General features: G+C 36.7%; 1 non-coding gene across 1 annotated transcript; it reads left to right on the forward strand.

Annotated features, from left to right (window-relative positions):
- Positions 1-6,736: 6,736 nt before the first annotated feature.
- On the forward strand, positions 6,737-6,900 carry LOC119467259. The gene has a single exon (XR_005195801.1). It is a non-coding gene; the product is annotated as a U1 spliceosomal RNA (small nuclear RNA).
- The last annotated feature ends 9,582 nt before the right edge of the window (positions 6,901-16,482 follow it).

Here is a 16,482-nt window from a genome sequence, read left to right on the forward strand (position 1 = left end):
ATGTTGAATACTGGTCTGAGATGACAGTGCAGCATCTGAAGCCAGCACAGGTCCATGGGATATGAGCCATGTCTCCCAGACAAACCCTCACATCCCCTAACAGATCCCCAACTGAAGTGCTTTCCTACTTGACAGAGTCAGAGCTCAGGGGAGTAGGAAGTGAACATACACATCACAATTTCTTCACATCTTCCTGTCTCTGCTTGTTTATCCCATAAGGCAAAGAATCACCTCTCAAATCAATTTTTAGCCTCCCACAGGACATTCTGTGGTTCATCAAGGAAAATATTTAATATTTATCCACTCAATAAGTTTATGTTGCAGGCATTGCTCTAGATGCAAGGATAGAGAAACAAACAAGAAACTTGATGTTTTAATGGGGAGTCAGACAGGAAAATGTAAGAAAATTTCTGAATTATATAAATTATATAGTGGTGAGAATGAGAAAATAAAACTAAGCAATGGTGATAATGATATTGGTATGTGTGGGCAGTGAGGGGTAATTTGGAACGCCTTCTTGAGGCTCAGTGTATGACATTTGATTTCAGGCCTAAATGTCTAGAAGTCAGCCACGTAGATAATAGGGTAGACCATCCAAGGAAGAGGCAGCAGCAAGTGCAAAGACCCTAAGGTGAAAATGGGCTTGGCATGTTGGAAGAAATGAGAGAGCCCATGTAGAGTAAAGTGAGTGAGGAGGTGATGTCTATAAGATAATGTAGAGTCTTAATAGATCATGGTGAGGCATTCTGAGTTATCTTGGGTGAAATTGAAAACTTTTGGAGTATTCTAAGCAGAGGAATAGCAAAATTTGATTGCCATCTTAAATTGATCACATTGTGTGGAGAATGGAGCTTAGAAGGACAGAAGTGGAGGCCAAGATACCGGCTGGGCTTGTGGAGTAATCCATGAGAGAAATGATGGTAGCCTAGACTAGGGTGGTGACTGTAGAGGCTGAGAAGTGATTGGATATGGGATATATTTTGCAAGAACAAAGGAGGGAGTTTGATGATAAATTGGATGAGAGGTTTGAGAGTCAGAGAGGTCAAGATGATGTCAAGATTTTAAGACCTGGTATATGTCATTTGCTGAAATGAAGAAGCATGACAGAAGAACCAGTTTGAGGGGTGGTGGAAATCAAGAGAATATGTTAACTAGGCAGTTGAAGTTCTGATGAGAAATCAGGGCTGGAGACACACATCTAGGAATCATCAGCTTATAGATGGTGTTTAAAGCCACGGCACCAGAGGAGCTCATCCAGTCAGGAGCCAGGGGCATTCTGATGCTTACATGTTGGGAAGGGGAGGAGGTTACAATAAAGGAAACTGAGAACAAGTAGGCAGCTAGACTGTAGGGAAACCAGATAGTATGATTGTGAAGAGAGGATTGCAAGAAGGAGGGAGTGATCAGTTGCATCAAGTGTGACAGAGAGCTTATAGTAGATGAGAATTGATTATGACTTTTAACAATATGGAGGGAGAAGCTTTGATAGTGTGGTAGATATGAAACTCTGGAGACAGTTTAAGAGGGAATGGGAACAAAGGCCATGGAGTAACCTAAATGGAGGAGATTCCTCCATTTCTTAGTTTCCTGTAAAAGGAAAAGAAAGAAATGAAGAACTAGAGGGGGCACATGGGATCATGAAATTCCTTCCTCTATCCCTCTCTTCTCTCCTTTTTGCCTCCCTCACTCTCCCTCTTCTGATGCTGTAAGAAAGAGAGGATGGAACCTTGATTACACTGAATGCAATGATTATGGATTTTAGGCAGAGCAATCCCTAAATCTCCCCAGCCTCACATGGCTCCATGCTTGTTGTACACATTGAATTATTATGACTTAAGTGAATGAGGCTATAACTAGAGTTATCTAACCAGCCATGACACCTAGAGAGAGAATTATATGATCTGATCCAGCAGTTGTAAAGCACTATGTAAATAATCCATGAGCCTGGGGACTAGCAGGGCAAAAATAATTGTCAAACATGACCTCTTCGGTGTCTACATCACTTCCAAGCAGTCTTTGCACCATCCTGCTCTTCTGAAGCCACAATGAGACGGAGTTTCCAGGAAAGTATGGGCTTAGGTGGGTGCTGAACAGTATGGAATACAGAAAATGGACAATCTAGTGGCAAATATGAAGTGAAAAACGGAGGAAAAATTTTAAAACAGAAACAAAGATTTGTTTGTAAAAAAATGATTTAACAATTCTTATTAGTTATCTAAACTGAACAAACTAGCCAGATAATTAATTGCTCAATTTTCAAATTTCAGATATAATTTGATAGATTGTGCTGCGAGGTGACTGGTTTTTTTACATGTGAATTATTATTTTTTATTTTTTTTGAGACAGAGTCTTGCTCTGTTGCCCAGGCTGGAGTGTAGTGGCACAGTCTTTGCTCACTGCAACTTCCATCTTCCTGGTTCAAGTGAGTATCCTGCCCCAGCCTCCCAAGCTGCCGGGACTACAGGCGTGTGCCATCACACCTGGCTAATATTTGCATTTTTAGTAGGATGGGGTTTTGGTTTTGCCATGTTGACCAGACTGGTTTCAAACTTCTGGCTTCAAGTGATCTGCCTGCCTCGGCCTCCCAAAGTGCTGGGTTTACAGGCGTGAACCAGTATGCTCAGCCTCTTCCATGTGACTTCTTAATTTGGATATGCTGCAACTTAAGTATTTGCAGAAATCCTTTACGTTTCCATTAAAGAGGGGAGCCACTTTATACTGAAATGCAATAATAATAACTTTTCAGAACTTACTTTTCACCAGGCAGGCCCTGTCACAAGAACTTTATATCATCACATTTAATCCTCACAACAGCATACTATATTTACTATTATCACCTCCATTTTATGAATGAGGACACTAAGGCTCAGAGACCTCAAGTAACTTGTCCTTGTTCACAAAACTCAGAAATGACAGACATAGGATTTGAATCCAGGAAGCCTGGTTCCAACATCTCTGCTTTCAACCATAGGTTGTAATTATTATGTGCCTAAAGGTATAGAACTATTATTCCATGGATGCCCAGATCAAGAATAAATCAAATGAGAAAACATGAATCTCACTCTAAAGTATCTCACTTTAATTATGCCTCTGCTCTGCTCTTTTATATTTTGAGGCTGGCCATAGCATTTAAGACAAACTCAAACTCAAACAAAAATGACACCATGACCCTCTTGGCTCTTAGAAATGATTTAATAATTTTAAATTGATTTCCATTTCTAGTGTGGAGCAACTAGAGGCAGAAGGTGACCAGCTCTTTCTCACTTTTGCTGAGCAAAGAAATGTCCTTAAATTGTAGGTGGGAAACTTCAGGTTAAAAAGCGTTCATTTCTTGCCTATGAATGCTTTGAACAACTCTAATGTCTGCAATGGTTTAGGTGCCTTTGCTCAGGAGGCTTCTAGTGGGTTCAGATGGGTGAAAATTTTTTTTTAAAGAGACAAGGTCTAACTTTGTTGCCCAGGCTGGAGTGCATAGCTGATTGTAGCCTTGAATTCTTGGACTCAAGAGATCCTCTTGCCTCAGCCTCCCAGGTAGCAAAGATTACAGATGCACACCACTGCGCCTGGCTAATTTAAAAAAAATTTTTTGTAGAGATGAGGGGTCTCACTATGTTGCCCAGGCTGGTATTGAACTCCTGGCTTCAAGTGACCCTCCCACCTTGGCCTCCCAAAGTGCTGGGATTACAGGCTGAGCCACTGTACCCAACTGATGGATGATGTTTCGTGACTTCTTCCAGACTTTAATCTCCGTAATGGCAGAGCGTGTGTCTATCTTGATGCATCAGTTTCCAAACATTGAGCCTGTCATATAGAGTAAATATTGAATTAATTAATGAGCGAATGACTCCACCATTCACAGGCAATTCTTGCTCTTTGAAGTGTACTCTTCTGGAGTTTTCTTCAATGCATATTAACAAAGTGAAATCGTGTGTTGTCTACTTGTTTAATGACTTGCTTTTTCTCATGTATAAGAAAGTGTGAACATTGTAACTTTACTTACAGTATCTAGGATATAGAATCAACCTAAAGTGTCTGTCAATGGTTGAATGGATAAAGAATATGTGGTATATATCTATACAGAGTGGAATATTACTCAGTGTTAAAAAAGGAGGAAATTTCCATTTGTGGCAAAATGAACAAACCTGGAGGCTAATATGCTAAGTTAAATAAGCTAGGTACAGAAAGAAAAATACCACATGATTTCACTTATATGTGGAATCTATAAAAAGTTGAACTTAGAAAAGTAGAGAGTAGAATGATGGTTACCCAGGAGTGGGGAGATGGGCAATGAGGAGAAGTTGACCAAAGAATCCGAAGTTCCAGTTGGGAGGAATATGTTTCGAGGATTTATTGCACAGTAAGGTGACTATAGTTAATAGTAATATATGGTATGCTTCAAAATTGTTATAAAAATAGATTTTAAATGTTTTTACTACAAAAAAGATATGTGAGGTGATAGATATGTTAATTGGCTTAATATAAACATTCCACAATGTGTACATATATCAAGATATCACATAATACTCCATTAATATAAACAACTATTTGTCAAGTAAAAATAATTTAAAATACATATGAACATCATTCTTTCTCAATAGATTTTTTCTACAATTTTATATCTAAATGTGGCATACTTTTTCTGCTCTTGAACAGATTTTTTTTCTACATTTTATATTTTACAGAATACTGCAAAGAAAGCTTTGCAGGTAAATCCCTGCGAAGATCTTCTTTCCTTTAAGTCAGATTCCTGGGAAGGCCATTGTTAGGTCAAATAGTATGCATTTTTTAAAGTTTTTTTTTCTTCCAAATTTTCCCCCAGAATGCATGTACCAATACTATAAGAATGTCTATATTCAAACATCCTCATTACCACAAAGCATATCCTCTCAAAGATATTTTTGCCATTATCTTGAAGAATTATATTACAGTTTTAATTTATACCTGTTTCTGTTCTTTTGATTCTGGGCTTTATGGAAAGTGTAACAGGGATAATATTTTTGAAATATATTAATGTTCTTTTCCTTTTTGTACTTCCTTTTACATGATTCGTCTATCCAACTAGAGGCAGAATAAAAAAGAGAAAGATTCAATGATGAGTTTTTAAATTCTGAAATAGGACTTCTGATCTGCACTAAGATAATTGTCTCAAAAGATAGGCTTTTTTTTCCAGTAAACTTTTCAATTGAATAGAACATACTGACAAAAAGAGCACAAATCATGACTACCCAGCTTGATGAATTTCTGCAAAGTGAATGCACTTGTGTAACCACTATCCTCGTCAAGATAAAGAGTTTTACCAGCAACCCAGAAGTTTCTCTGCTCCCTCCTTCTCCTTATGCCCCAGCGAAGTAACCACTGGTGTAACTTCTTTCATCATAGATTTGTTTTGCCTATCTTTGAACTTTATATAAAATGACTCATCCAGTATTTGATCATTTTTATCTGAATTCTTTCTCTCAAAATTAGGTTTGTGAGATTTAGCCATGCTATTGTGTGAAGATTAGTTAGTATTTCATCTTGTGACTATGCCACAATTTATTTTTCAGTACAGTAAGTGAAAATTACAGGTGCCAATACTTGCTACTGTGACTTGTCTCCCCTATTTTAGCTAGTTCATGTGTGTATGGTGGGATCTCATGGAGGTTTTAAACTGCATTTCCCTAGTGGCTAATGATGTTGGCCATCTTATCTTTTTTTGTAAGATGCCTATTCAAGTGGTTTTGTTGGTTTGTTTTTCTCATTAAAATTGCTTTGATAGTTTTTTTTTCTTGTTGATTTATAAATCTTTGTATCTTTGTATATAAAATTATTGTCAGAAATATACTTTCTTCCACTATTGGCTTACCTTTTTATGTTTTTAAAGGTGTCTTTTTATGAAAAGTGGTCTTAATTTTAAAGTGGTCTTATTTATCGATCTTTTCCTTTATGATTGATTTTAAAGCTTTTGCATTTTGTCTGAGAAATTCTTGCCCACCTATAGGTCATGAAGACATTCTCCTATGTCATACTAAAAGCTTTGATGTTTTACTTTTCCCATATATGTCTAAAATATATCTGGAGTTAATTTCTGTGTATTGTACAAGGTAGAGTGTCCAGATTAATTTTTCCCCCATATGGATACTTAATTCACTCCTCTCTATTTATTGACATCAGTGCCGAGCTGCCACTTTATTTAAAACCTCTTATTGGAACCTCTTACAAATTGGCAAATGCCTTATGAGGAGAGAAGGCAGAGAAAGCAAATCTCACTCTCTGTCTTTATCTTTTCTCTGAGATCTTGGCTCCTCAAGCCTGGGATGCTTTGGTTGCCCTTTGATAGCTTCAAGTACCTGCTTAACAACAACACACTGTACACAGTTTTTAAGACGTTTCGATGTGAAGGTTGGGTTGATGCAAGGTACACTGCCTTAGTTGAAAATAGAAGTTCAAAAACCTAGGCTTTCTTGTAAAAAAGTGAGATTTCCTATATTTATAAAGCTTCCTTTTACATATAAACAGTCCAGTTTGATTAATGTATGTATAATAAAGTTTTACTCTAAATAATTGTGCAGAGAGGAAATAATATTATGAAAGAGATGTTCTTACCAGATAGGCGGAGGATGTAGAAACCTCAGCATAGTTTCTACAGAGGAGGAAGGGGGATGTTTTTGAGGAAGAAAGGCAAGAGAAAAATGCAGTCTGGGTTCCTTAGAAACTCTGTTCTCACCAACTTGGACTTTGGCTTAAGAATTCAGAGATACTTACCTGGCAGGGGAGATACCATGATCATGGAGGTGGTTTTCCCAGGGCAAGGCTTATCCATCGTACTCCGGATGTGCTGACCCCTGCAATTTCCCCAAATGTGGGAAACTCGACAGCATAATTTGTGGTAGTGGGGGACTGCATTCGCACTCTCCCCTGGTGTAAAAACTATTAAAAAAGAAAAAAGAATTCACAGACATAAGAATACGTGAATCTTAGAATCTTGAGTAAAAAAAAGGAAGTCATAAAGCATGCAAACTGTGAACCACGATAATATGATATTCAAAGACAAGTGAAACAACAAGCTACACTTTTTGAACACCAAAGTCTATATTGTAAATTCATACAGATAAGCAAAGAAATGATAAACAGAAAACTTAAGAAGAGTGGTTACACCTGGGTGGAAGCAGTTGGGGAAATTGGGAAGAAACTAATAGAAGATCTCAGCGGCACCGATTACATTCTGTTTCTTATGTTGGTGGTGAATTCATGAGTTTATTATTATGCTTTCTAACTCATATGAATTATGCCGATTATTTTGCAGATATCAAATGTGCCAAAATTAAAGTTGCAAAGGAAAAAACAGAAGAAAAAATACTAGGTAGGAGGAGCTGTGCCTTAGTAGTGAACAGTACAGAGCTCTAAGGCATCGGATCCGCCACTCCACGGCAGCCTTTAGTGAATTCCAGTAGACAGGTAAAAGCTCACACAGATCCAAATCGCTCCTCCCTCACTCCCATGGTGTCACATAAGCCCTCATAGACTCAGACACAATCTTGAGGAGGAGGAAGGGAGGAAGAAATGATTTTCCAAATCAAGCATGGCTCTAAAAGAGACCGAGGTAACCTCAAATGGAGATTGATCTTTCATTGGCAGAGTCTCCTCACCTTGCCCCAACATCGCCAGTGGAAATTGCAAGGATGCTGAAGCAAACTGAGATCTGTCTAAGAATATAAAAGAAATTTTATTTTTATTGCACATCATGGCCATTGACTATACGAGTAAGTATTTTACCCTATTTCAAAATAATGCTTACCTACTCGTTACATGACAAGAAAGGGCAGCAGCTCTAACAGACCTGCATCCATCCCCAAGCTTGTCCTGCCCTCTGGCTGTTTTACAACAATCATAAGTCTTTTAAACTATAGGAGATCAAGAGGGAGAGTTCATAATCTCTGAAGTTCCTTCAGGTCTGTGAGTCCAAGTACTAGGGACAGTCTTCATTCTCTTGAGCATTCATGGTAAGTTTTCTTTATTCTTCATCCTATGATGTGATATGGAGTTGAAACCATTATTTAAAATATGTAAACATCAGTGATGGTGCCGTTGCTTCATGAAGATAAATCACTTTAGAATGATTTTTATCTCCCTCAACAAGTTGTGTGCTTTAAGACATTCAAGGGGGGAGGAGCAGGGGGACAAGTCCAGGATAGTAAAAATTAAATACAGTTTCCAAAGGATTTATCAGGTAAATGTTATGGATTGTTGTGATTTAATTTATGTGATTAGTTTGACTTTCAATTACCAGGCATCACATTGAATCACTTTGTATTTTGAACTCTGTAACTGGGACTCCTTACACTCGATCTTTCATTTGGAGAGGGATTATCAATAATTAGACACTGTGGCCTTATTGATCAGCTAATCAATACCCGCATTAATCACCAGTGGTCTAAAAACAATTCAGTCTTTGCATTAAAAGAAGTCAGTGTGATCAAATTAGCATCTTTTGCTACAAGCTGAGCAAAGATGTGGCTTTCCAAAGGAAAGGCAATGCTGAGAGGATATACTTACAGAATTCTGAGCTCTGTCACCTATTACTACACAGAAGTGATCTTATAAGAGTCAAGTTTTGATTATTGCTGGGCTCACGCCTGTAATCCTAGCACTTTGGGAGGCCAAGGCAGGTGGATCACGAGATCAGGAGATGGAGACCATCCTGGCTAACACGGGGAAACCCCATCTCTACTAAAAATACAAAAAATTAGCCGGGCATGGTGGCACGTGCCTGTAGTTCCAGCTACTGGGGAGGTGGAGGCAGGAGAATCAGATGAACATGGGAGAAAGAGGTTGCATTGAGCCGAGATCACGCCACAGCACTCCAGCCTGGGCAACAGAGTGAGGCTCCATCTAAAAAAAAGTATGTTTTTGGTTTTATGCTCTGCTATTTGTATCATTTAGCAAAATGTTATTCACTACAAAAGTGTGACAAAATGAATATGACCTTTCTCATACTACATTGTAAATAAATGTTCTTCATTCTTGCATTTATACCAGAAGTTATTTTGTGTTGCCAAGAAAATTCAGATTATCTTAGTGATTCTAAAAAATATGGCAAATGTTTAGGTTTAATACCTGTGAAAGTGATTTGTTAATTGTTAAAAATTAAGAATATTCCTATTTCCCAAGGTACACTTATTACTCCAAACAGAGCTCCAGAATGAAAAAATACTTTCTTTCTTCCCAGAATCGTAGTTCATCTGGCTTCAAACCAAAGCAAGTTGGTGAGGTGAAGGAGGAGCTTGTCCTGGCTATTCCATATCGGCTTTGACCACACTGACTTTCAGGCTGTCACTCAAACCAGTGGCTGTCAAAGGAGGTCACAGATTCATCCAAATGGCTTTTAATAATTTGGCATTACTTTCATGTGAATAATTTATAATCCCCAAAGTATGAAACTGTTATTTATGGTTAGTAGCTGGGAAATAATGAGGCGCATGGTTTTAAGGCTGTTTTTATCACCAAGTGGTGTCTGTACAGTTGTAGGGAGTTAAAGGGAAGTGGAAGTGAATTTTTTTTTCTTCTTAAAGATTATATCAGAGGCAGAAATGATATATCACAGATGAGAATAATACTGGCTGTCTCTTCAAATTTTTCCATTACAAACACCACACCATTTCTTTGAAATGGGAGCTTACAGCAGCATTCTGGCAGTTTCTTGAAGTCAGTCATTTTCACTCTCTGAGGAAATAAAAAACCGACTTGTTTGGTCTTTGAGTTTTGGTTCCTACTGGGAATAAGACAATTAAGTAGCACTTTTTATTGGGTTTTAAAGCATAAAAACTATTTTGTCTGTGTAAAAACTTGAAAAGTAGATGTGTATAAAGAAAAAAATCACTTGTTATCTCACCAATTTTAACAAAAATAGGATCATAATGTATAGTTATTTTATCCTGTTACTTTTGGTCATTTTTAACATTATTAAATAGGTTTTGAAAATGCTATTTTTAATGATTGCAAAATATTCCACTGTATAGATGCTATAGAATTTCTTACTATTTAATAATTTAGATTTTTCCAATTTTTTATTGTTATGAAAAACTCTGTGATGAGAATTCTTTAACAGAAATCTTTACCTTCTGATTATTTTCCCATGATAGATTTCCAGGAGGGAGGTTATTGGGTCAAATAGAAAGAATCTTTTAAAGAACCTGATACATATCACCAAAATACATTCCAGAGAGTTTATAACAATTTACAAGCCTACCAACAGAGAAAATGGTAATTAACTTAGAAAAATTTTGCCAAATTAATAGATTCAAAACAGATGCACCATTGTTTTAACTTGTAGTTTGTGCTTACTAGTAAGTAAGCAATTTTAATGTTTACTAGCCATTTATATTTATTTTTGAAAAGTGTCTATTAGTGCCGTTTGTCTGTTTTATTTTTCTTGCAATTAGCACTTTCCTTCCTATTTGTAAGCGCTCTTTATATATTAAAAGATATCAACTTCATTTCATGTTTTAAATCTACCTATTCATTTTGTAATTGAAGAGAACCATCTAAGTTCTATAACTATCTCATTACATAATGATGGGTGGATGCCAAATCTCAAGTAATGAAAGTGCGGTTTATAAAATTTTATAATTAACTATTTACGCTCAACACCTTTAGTTTATTTAATTGGTAGATATTTATTAATTTTTACTGTTAGTCATAGTTATATATGCATATATAACTATATATAACTCTATATATATTTATAGTAAATATATGTATTTGAGATATATATCTGTCTATCAATATCATAACTTTTACCTATTACAGACAAATAAAAGATCAACTTTCTATAACCACAAATTTTCCTATCAATAACTGGAGACTCGGTTCAACATCTGCCTGTGAGGAAACAAAGGTGTTTAAGATGGCTTTCACTTCTCAAGCATTCACAATCTGGTGGGAGAGATGGAGATGTGTACAGTTAGCTTTCATGCAAGGCAGAATTTGACAAGTACAGTAACAGAATAAATAGAATGAAACAGGCTTATCTAGGAAGAAGAGATTAAACCTGACTAAGGCAGTCTCTTTTCGAACAATGAGTTTTGAAGTATTTCTTACATAATAGATAATTTATAGCCTGGCTTTGACTTTTTTAAGCCTGGGCTTGCTTTCACTAAATATGTAAGTCTTCGACAAGAAGAAATGAGACCAACGGCAGAAGTAAGGATTGTGGAGTGAGGGAAGAGTGGAAGAAGAAGGATGTTCCAGGTAGAGGGACAGCTAGAATGTGGAGGGATGGCTAGGAAATTGCAGGTATATCAGTGCGTGTGGAGTGAAGGTGGAGAGACTGGAGTGGGGATTAGCAAACTGGTGAGGCAGATAAGGACCATATGGCAGGCATCTCTGAATGCCAAACTGACAAGGATTTATGTTGCAAGCAATGGGAAATCTCTGAGTGTTTCTGAGCAGGTGGATGTCATAATTCAGGCTGTTTGAGACAACTTTGCTGTTACATGTATGAAGATTGAAGGGAAGGAGCAAAAAGGAGGTAGAGAGCCCAGCAGGGAGGTGAATAGTGAGTGGGGTAACTAGCAGAGAGTCAGTAGAAAGGAGAGAATGGATCTGATGGTTTGGAGGCAGACTTGCTAGGATTTGAGACCTAATTGGATATAGTGAAGAGGAGGGGAAAGAGAGGCAGAAACAGGAATCCAAGACAAAACTGAGGTTGGGAGCCTCAGCAGTTCAGGCAGTCCAGCTTAGATTTCCATCCTGGGGAGTGATTTTTTTTTTTTTTTGGTATGGTTCAAGAGGTATAACATCATGTGGCAGGCTGGGATCAAGGATTCTGGTTTTGTTATCAGAGGAAGAACCCCTCCTTCTTCACTTCTCACAGGGGCATTACAGCACATTGGAGACTCTGAAGATAGACTGGCTGGAGCTTTCTCACAATTACCCCTCCAAGACATATAATAAGCTGTCGGACACCAGACAGATGCCTCAGCCCTTTGCAGCCTCAACATCCTCATCTGAATTTATTTCCTTGTGTGGTTTTAAGAATTAAGTGAAATAATGAACACAAATGCTTTGCAGTGTGACTGGCAAATAGTAAGTGCTCAGGAAATACTAGTTCTTTACTCAATAGTCGTGAACATTTTGGTGCTACATTTGAGAAATAAAAATAGCAATATCCCCATGTTAAGTTCAAGCACTGAACATACAATAACATTGAAACAAAATCAGAGGGCTGCAAATTCATAAAATAAGGAACATTTGATCTAGAAATAAAGGATAGAACCCTAAGCTATACTGTGTTCATTAAAAAGAAATAATTTTATAAAAGACTACATTTGATTTTTTTTGTTCATGAGGGGAAGGTTTCTGATGCCATCTAAAATGTCTTTCTGTATTAAATTAAACTAACCAACAGTGATTATAACTACATGATCTCAAACAATAATTCAGTAAATGTACATAGCACCTGGTCTGTGGGAGAGTGATTTATCTGATAAAAAGTCTATATGTGCACCCTAAGCCTCCTTGAAACAAGGTCCAGAAAGATGAAAGGCAAAAGATGTGAAAGTTTTTATGAAGGCAATCATGGCCACTTGACTATCATTTCAAGGCTTGCCCCTTTGATATCAATACCCAATTTTATGATGAATTTTTATTTTCTCATTTTTTTTAAACATTTTCACTAAGCTTTCTTTTTTAACATCTGACTCTTTTTTTGGAAGGCAGGAAATAGAAAACAAATTTGATTTGTTGGCAGTTTATTTTACATTCAAAGCTGTCAAAGTTTTTTCACATTTGGGAAATGATCCTTGTTTCTACCACCGTATTTGAGCATCAAAAAATAAGACATTAATGGATAATAACACATTGAACAAAACAAAAATTCATTGGTCTATACTAACAAAAAATAAACAAATAAATGAGGGAGGGGGAGGAGAAAGCTCTTTCTTACAGCAGAAATCAAACTAATAAATGTAGACAGAATGAGGTCTGATGAAATTTAACAAAAACCCCACCATTTTGTAATCACCAGGAAAGGTTCATTAATAGATGCTAGATGTAGTGGGTAAAAGTATGATAGGGAACAGTTTTCAAAGTTTTAAAGGATAGTTTCAAAGTATCTCCCCAAATTATTCATCAATTACGTAAAGAAAACGGTGCCATTACAATGAAGCACCTGGTAGATGCCACCTTCACCAAGTGATCAAAGTGAGCAACACCACTAATGGGACAAACCAATGTTATGAGGTTCCTGATATGATCTCATGGGAAGGACACAATATATTTTTATGCCATTCCTGCTAAGAAAATGAGTAACCTGAATTTAAGCTATTTACTAGAAAACACCAAACAAATCCAAGTTGCGGGGTATCCTACAACATAACTGGCCTGTTCTTTTGTACAAATATCAAGAACAGGGAAAGATAAAAAAGAAAAAAATGTTGATGACTCCAACACCTTAATTTTTTTCAGTCTCATTGCTTAATATTTAAAAAAAAAAAAAAAGGCTGAGTAACTGATGTGGATTAAATGAGACTAAAGACACATGACAGCTTGCAACATGTGATCTTAGTTGGATCCTGAACCAAAGGGGAAAATTACTATAAAAGACATTCTTCAAACAATTGGTGAAACTGGAATATGGCATGAAGAAAATATTATCATATCAATAGTAGTGTATGTTCAATTTCCCAATTTTGAAAAATTTTACTGTGTTATGTATGACGACATTCTTTTTTGTGTAAAATACACACTGAAGTTTTAACAAAGAAGAATTGTGTATGCAACTTACTCTCAAATGATTTAGAATGTGTGTATATATCTGTATATGTATGTGTACACACACACACACACACACACACACACACACACAATGAGGCGGGGAGAAGGAAATATAGCCTGCTCAAACTAACAGCACATTTCTCAGAAGACAGTGGTTTACCACCCTTTAAAGGAAAACATTATTTAAACAATGAGAAAAATGTGAAGAAAGATTGTAATTATCTTCTCTCTGATTCTAATTTGCTGAGTGTACTTGTGTGAAAATGTAGGCATAGATAGGCAGTTTCTTTGCGATTGGTTTTGGACCGTCTTTGGTTAAATGATTAGATAGCTATTTAAGGGGAGGGCAATTTTTCTGTTTCTGAAAAATCAGAATATAGCTTCTTTTCACATAAGTGTTTCTTGAACACTTGACTTTGGACAGGTATTACATGTGTGCTTTTATAGTTTGTTATTAAAACTATAAAATTAGGCTTTCAAATTTGAAGTCCTCAATCTTTTTGGGGGGGTAGAATATGAGGAATTTAATTTAGCTTCCTTTATTGTAATTGTTTATTGGTCAGTCAACTAGTTACACTCCTCAGTAGAAGGAAGCTGTCAAAAAAACTTATTCTCATTTTTTTTCACCTTGACCTTTGACTGTTATTTGTTCAATATGGTAGGAAAATAGGGGTTGGAGACCTATCCCAACATATTTCATAATTGATTGTATATGTTTTATATTACCAGTATTGGGCACATATACTTGGAGAGATTGCACTTCAAAAACTCAGAAGTAGGATGAGATGTTCTAATACACTGAAAGACAAAACCAGCCCAGAAATTTCTTCTGTGGCATCATCAAAAGAGCATGGTCTTATGGATAGAAGACTTTGGCTCCAGTCCCAGGTTAATCACCAAACGTGTCCATGGACAAACTCCTTAGCCATGCTGTCCCTTAATCATCCAAAATATCTCAAATCTATTCTGCAGGAGGGTAGTAAGCATTAAATGTAAGAAGCTGTCTGAAAATGCATATCATAGATTTGACCTAGAGCAGGGACCCAACAAATGCTTTGTCTTTGTTAATTCTTTCATTCAGCAATTTTGTTCACAGCTGAACAAGGCAAAGACCCTGCCCTCATGGTCTTGCCCATTGAGTAATGGGCACACCCTGGCTACACAAGTAAGCTGTTTGCTCTAGACAGGGGACATTTAATGGTGATACACAGATGTCTCTTTAGGGTTCATAATGTCTGTCCAGTTGAGGTGTGTTTGTAGGTTTAGACTCAATCTTAGACTTCCCATCACCTGCCAAAATGAATCATAGTTTAAAACTTCATCTCAAAATTCAGGGACTCTGTTTAGATCTCAGAACTTTCAGAAAAAGACCAGGTGCCATGGTCTTAGGATAAAAAAGTGGTAGATTCTACATGTAAAGCCCAAACTTTGAGGAATTGTAGCCAGAGAGAGAAAACTCTTTGAGATTGGTTTTAAGTACCCTTATATAAGGACTTCATGAGTCAGCCTTGGCTAAGGGCAACATTTCGTAGTCTGAAGGCATTAGGAATTAAACACATCATAAATTATTATTCATGGCTTGTTGTATAAACATCGAATTGAAGTTACATAGAAAGTATTGTTTCCTATTCCTTTACTCTTTACTGTACTGAACTCATGTAATTTGCCTCTCCTTAATTTAGTAGAACATCTCCATTTTCAGAATAACCATATTTGAAATAAAAGTTCTTCAAACAAATCAGGTAAAAATATCTGCCCTTGAATCAGTTTAGATTTAATATAATGCATGTTTTTGTCATTTGTATATATCACTTGTGACTCAGAATTACTTTATTTAAGATTTAAATTTGGCTCACTTTTACTGAATTTTTCAGCATCTCCCTGTGTGTTGACTAGGGAATTTCACTGAATATGAATTTTGCATATGTCTCCTCAAAGCAAACATTAGTAGTTACATCTCCCATAAGTTAGATTAGACTATTAGGAATGCTGTATACCTAATCACTTACTCACCAATTGTAATAAAATCTTGATAATTGAGGTAGTCACTTTACTAATTGGGCCTTAAATCACTTGGGCCTTAGCTTCAGTCTTACAGGTATTTTGGATATTCATTTTGGTTAAAGTCATAAAATTCCTTCAGAAGTTAGTGACAATTTTTTTGTCAGTTTTATAGTGTTTCCCTAAATAGGTAAAATGGTATTTGCTATACTCATATATCATTTTGTTCTGAGGTTGAAAGCATTAGAATTGGTGTCTAGGTAGAAATTAGGATGAGACAATTTGAGTTAATCTTAGCTTGATTTAATTCTGAACTAAAAAGCCAGTTTCAATTTGGCTAAAGGCAATGTTTCTAGTGCATTTTTATTGCTTTAGCAGTTGACAGCGGGAAGATGTGTTCCACTTGCTACACCCTCCTACTGGTCTGTAGCACGAACAGACTTTCGATGAGCAGGCCCACCCCGAGCCTCAGGGCTCCATGTGAGTGTGCATCCAGGGCTGGTTTCAAGGTTATGTGGCTTAAACAGTTACACAGGGCTCTGAGTTTGGGGTAACGTTCTTTCGAAATTTGAGATAACTTTTGAACAAGGAGCCCTGCGTTTTCATTTTGTACTGTCCCCTCAAAATTGTATAGGTGCTCTTGAGTGCATCCACAGTGCCTCTGCTCACATGTGCCTTTACATAACCAATTTAACCACTGTTTTGGTGTGGTGTGGGAGTTTCTCT

This window comes from Cebus imitator, unplaced genomic scaffold (genome assembly GCF_001604975.1).
Source record: "Cebus imitator isolate Cc_AM_T3 unplaced genomic scaffold, Cebus_imitator-1.0 Scaffold270, whole genome shotgun sequence".
Taxonomy (NCBI): domain Eukaryota; kingdom Metazoa; phylum Chordata; class Mammalia; order Primates; family Cebidae; genus Cebus; species Cebus imitator.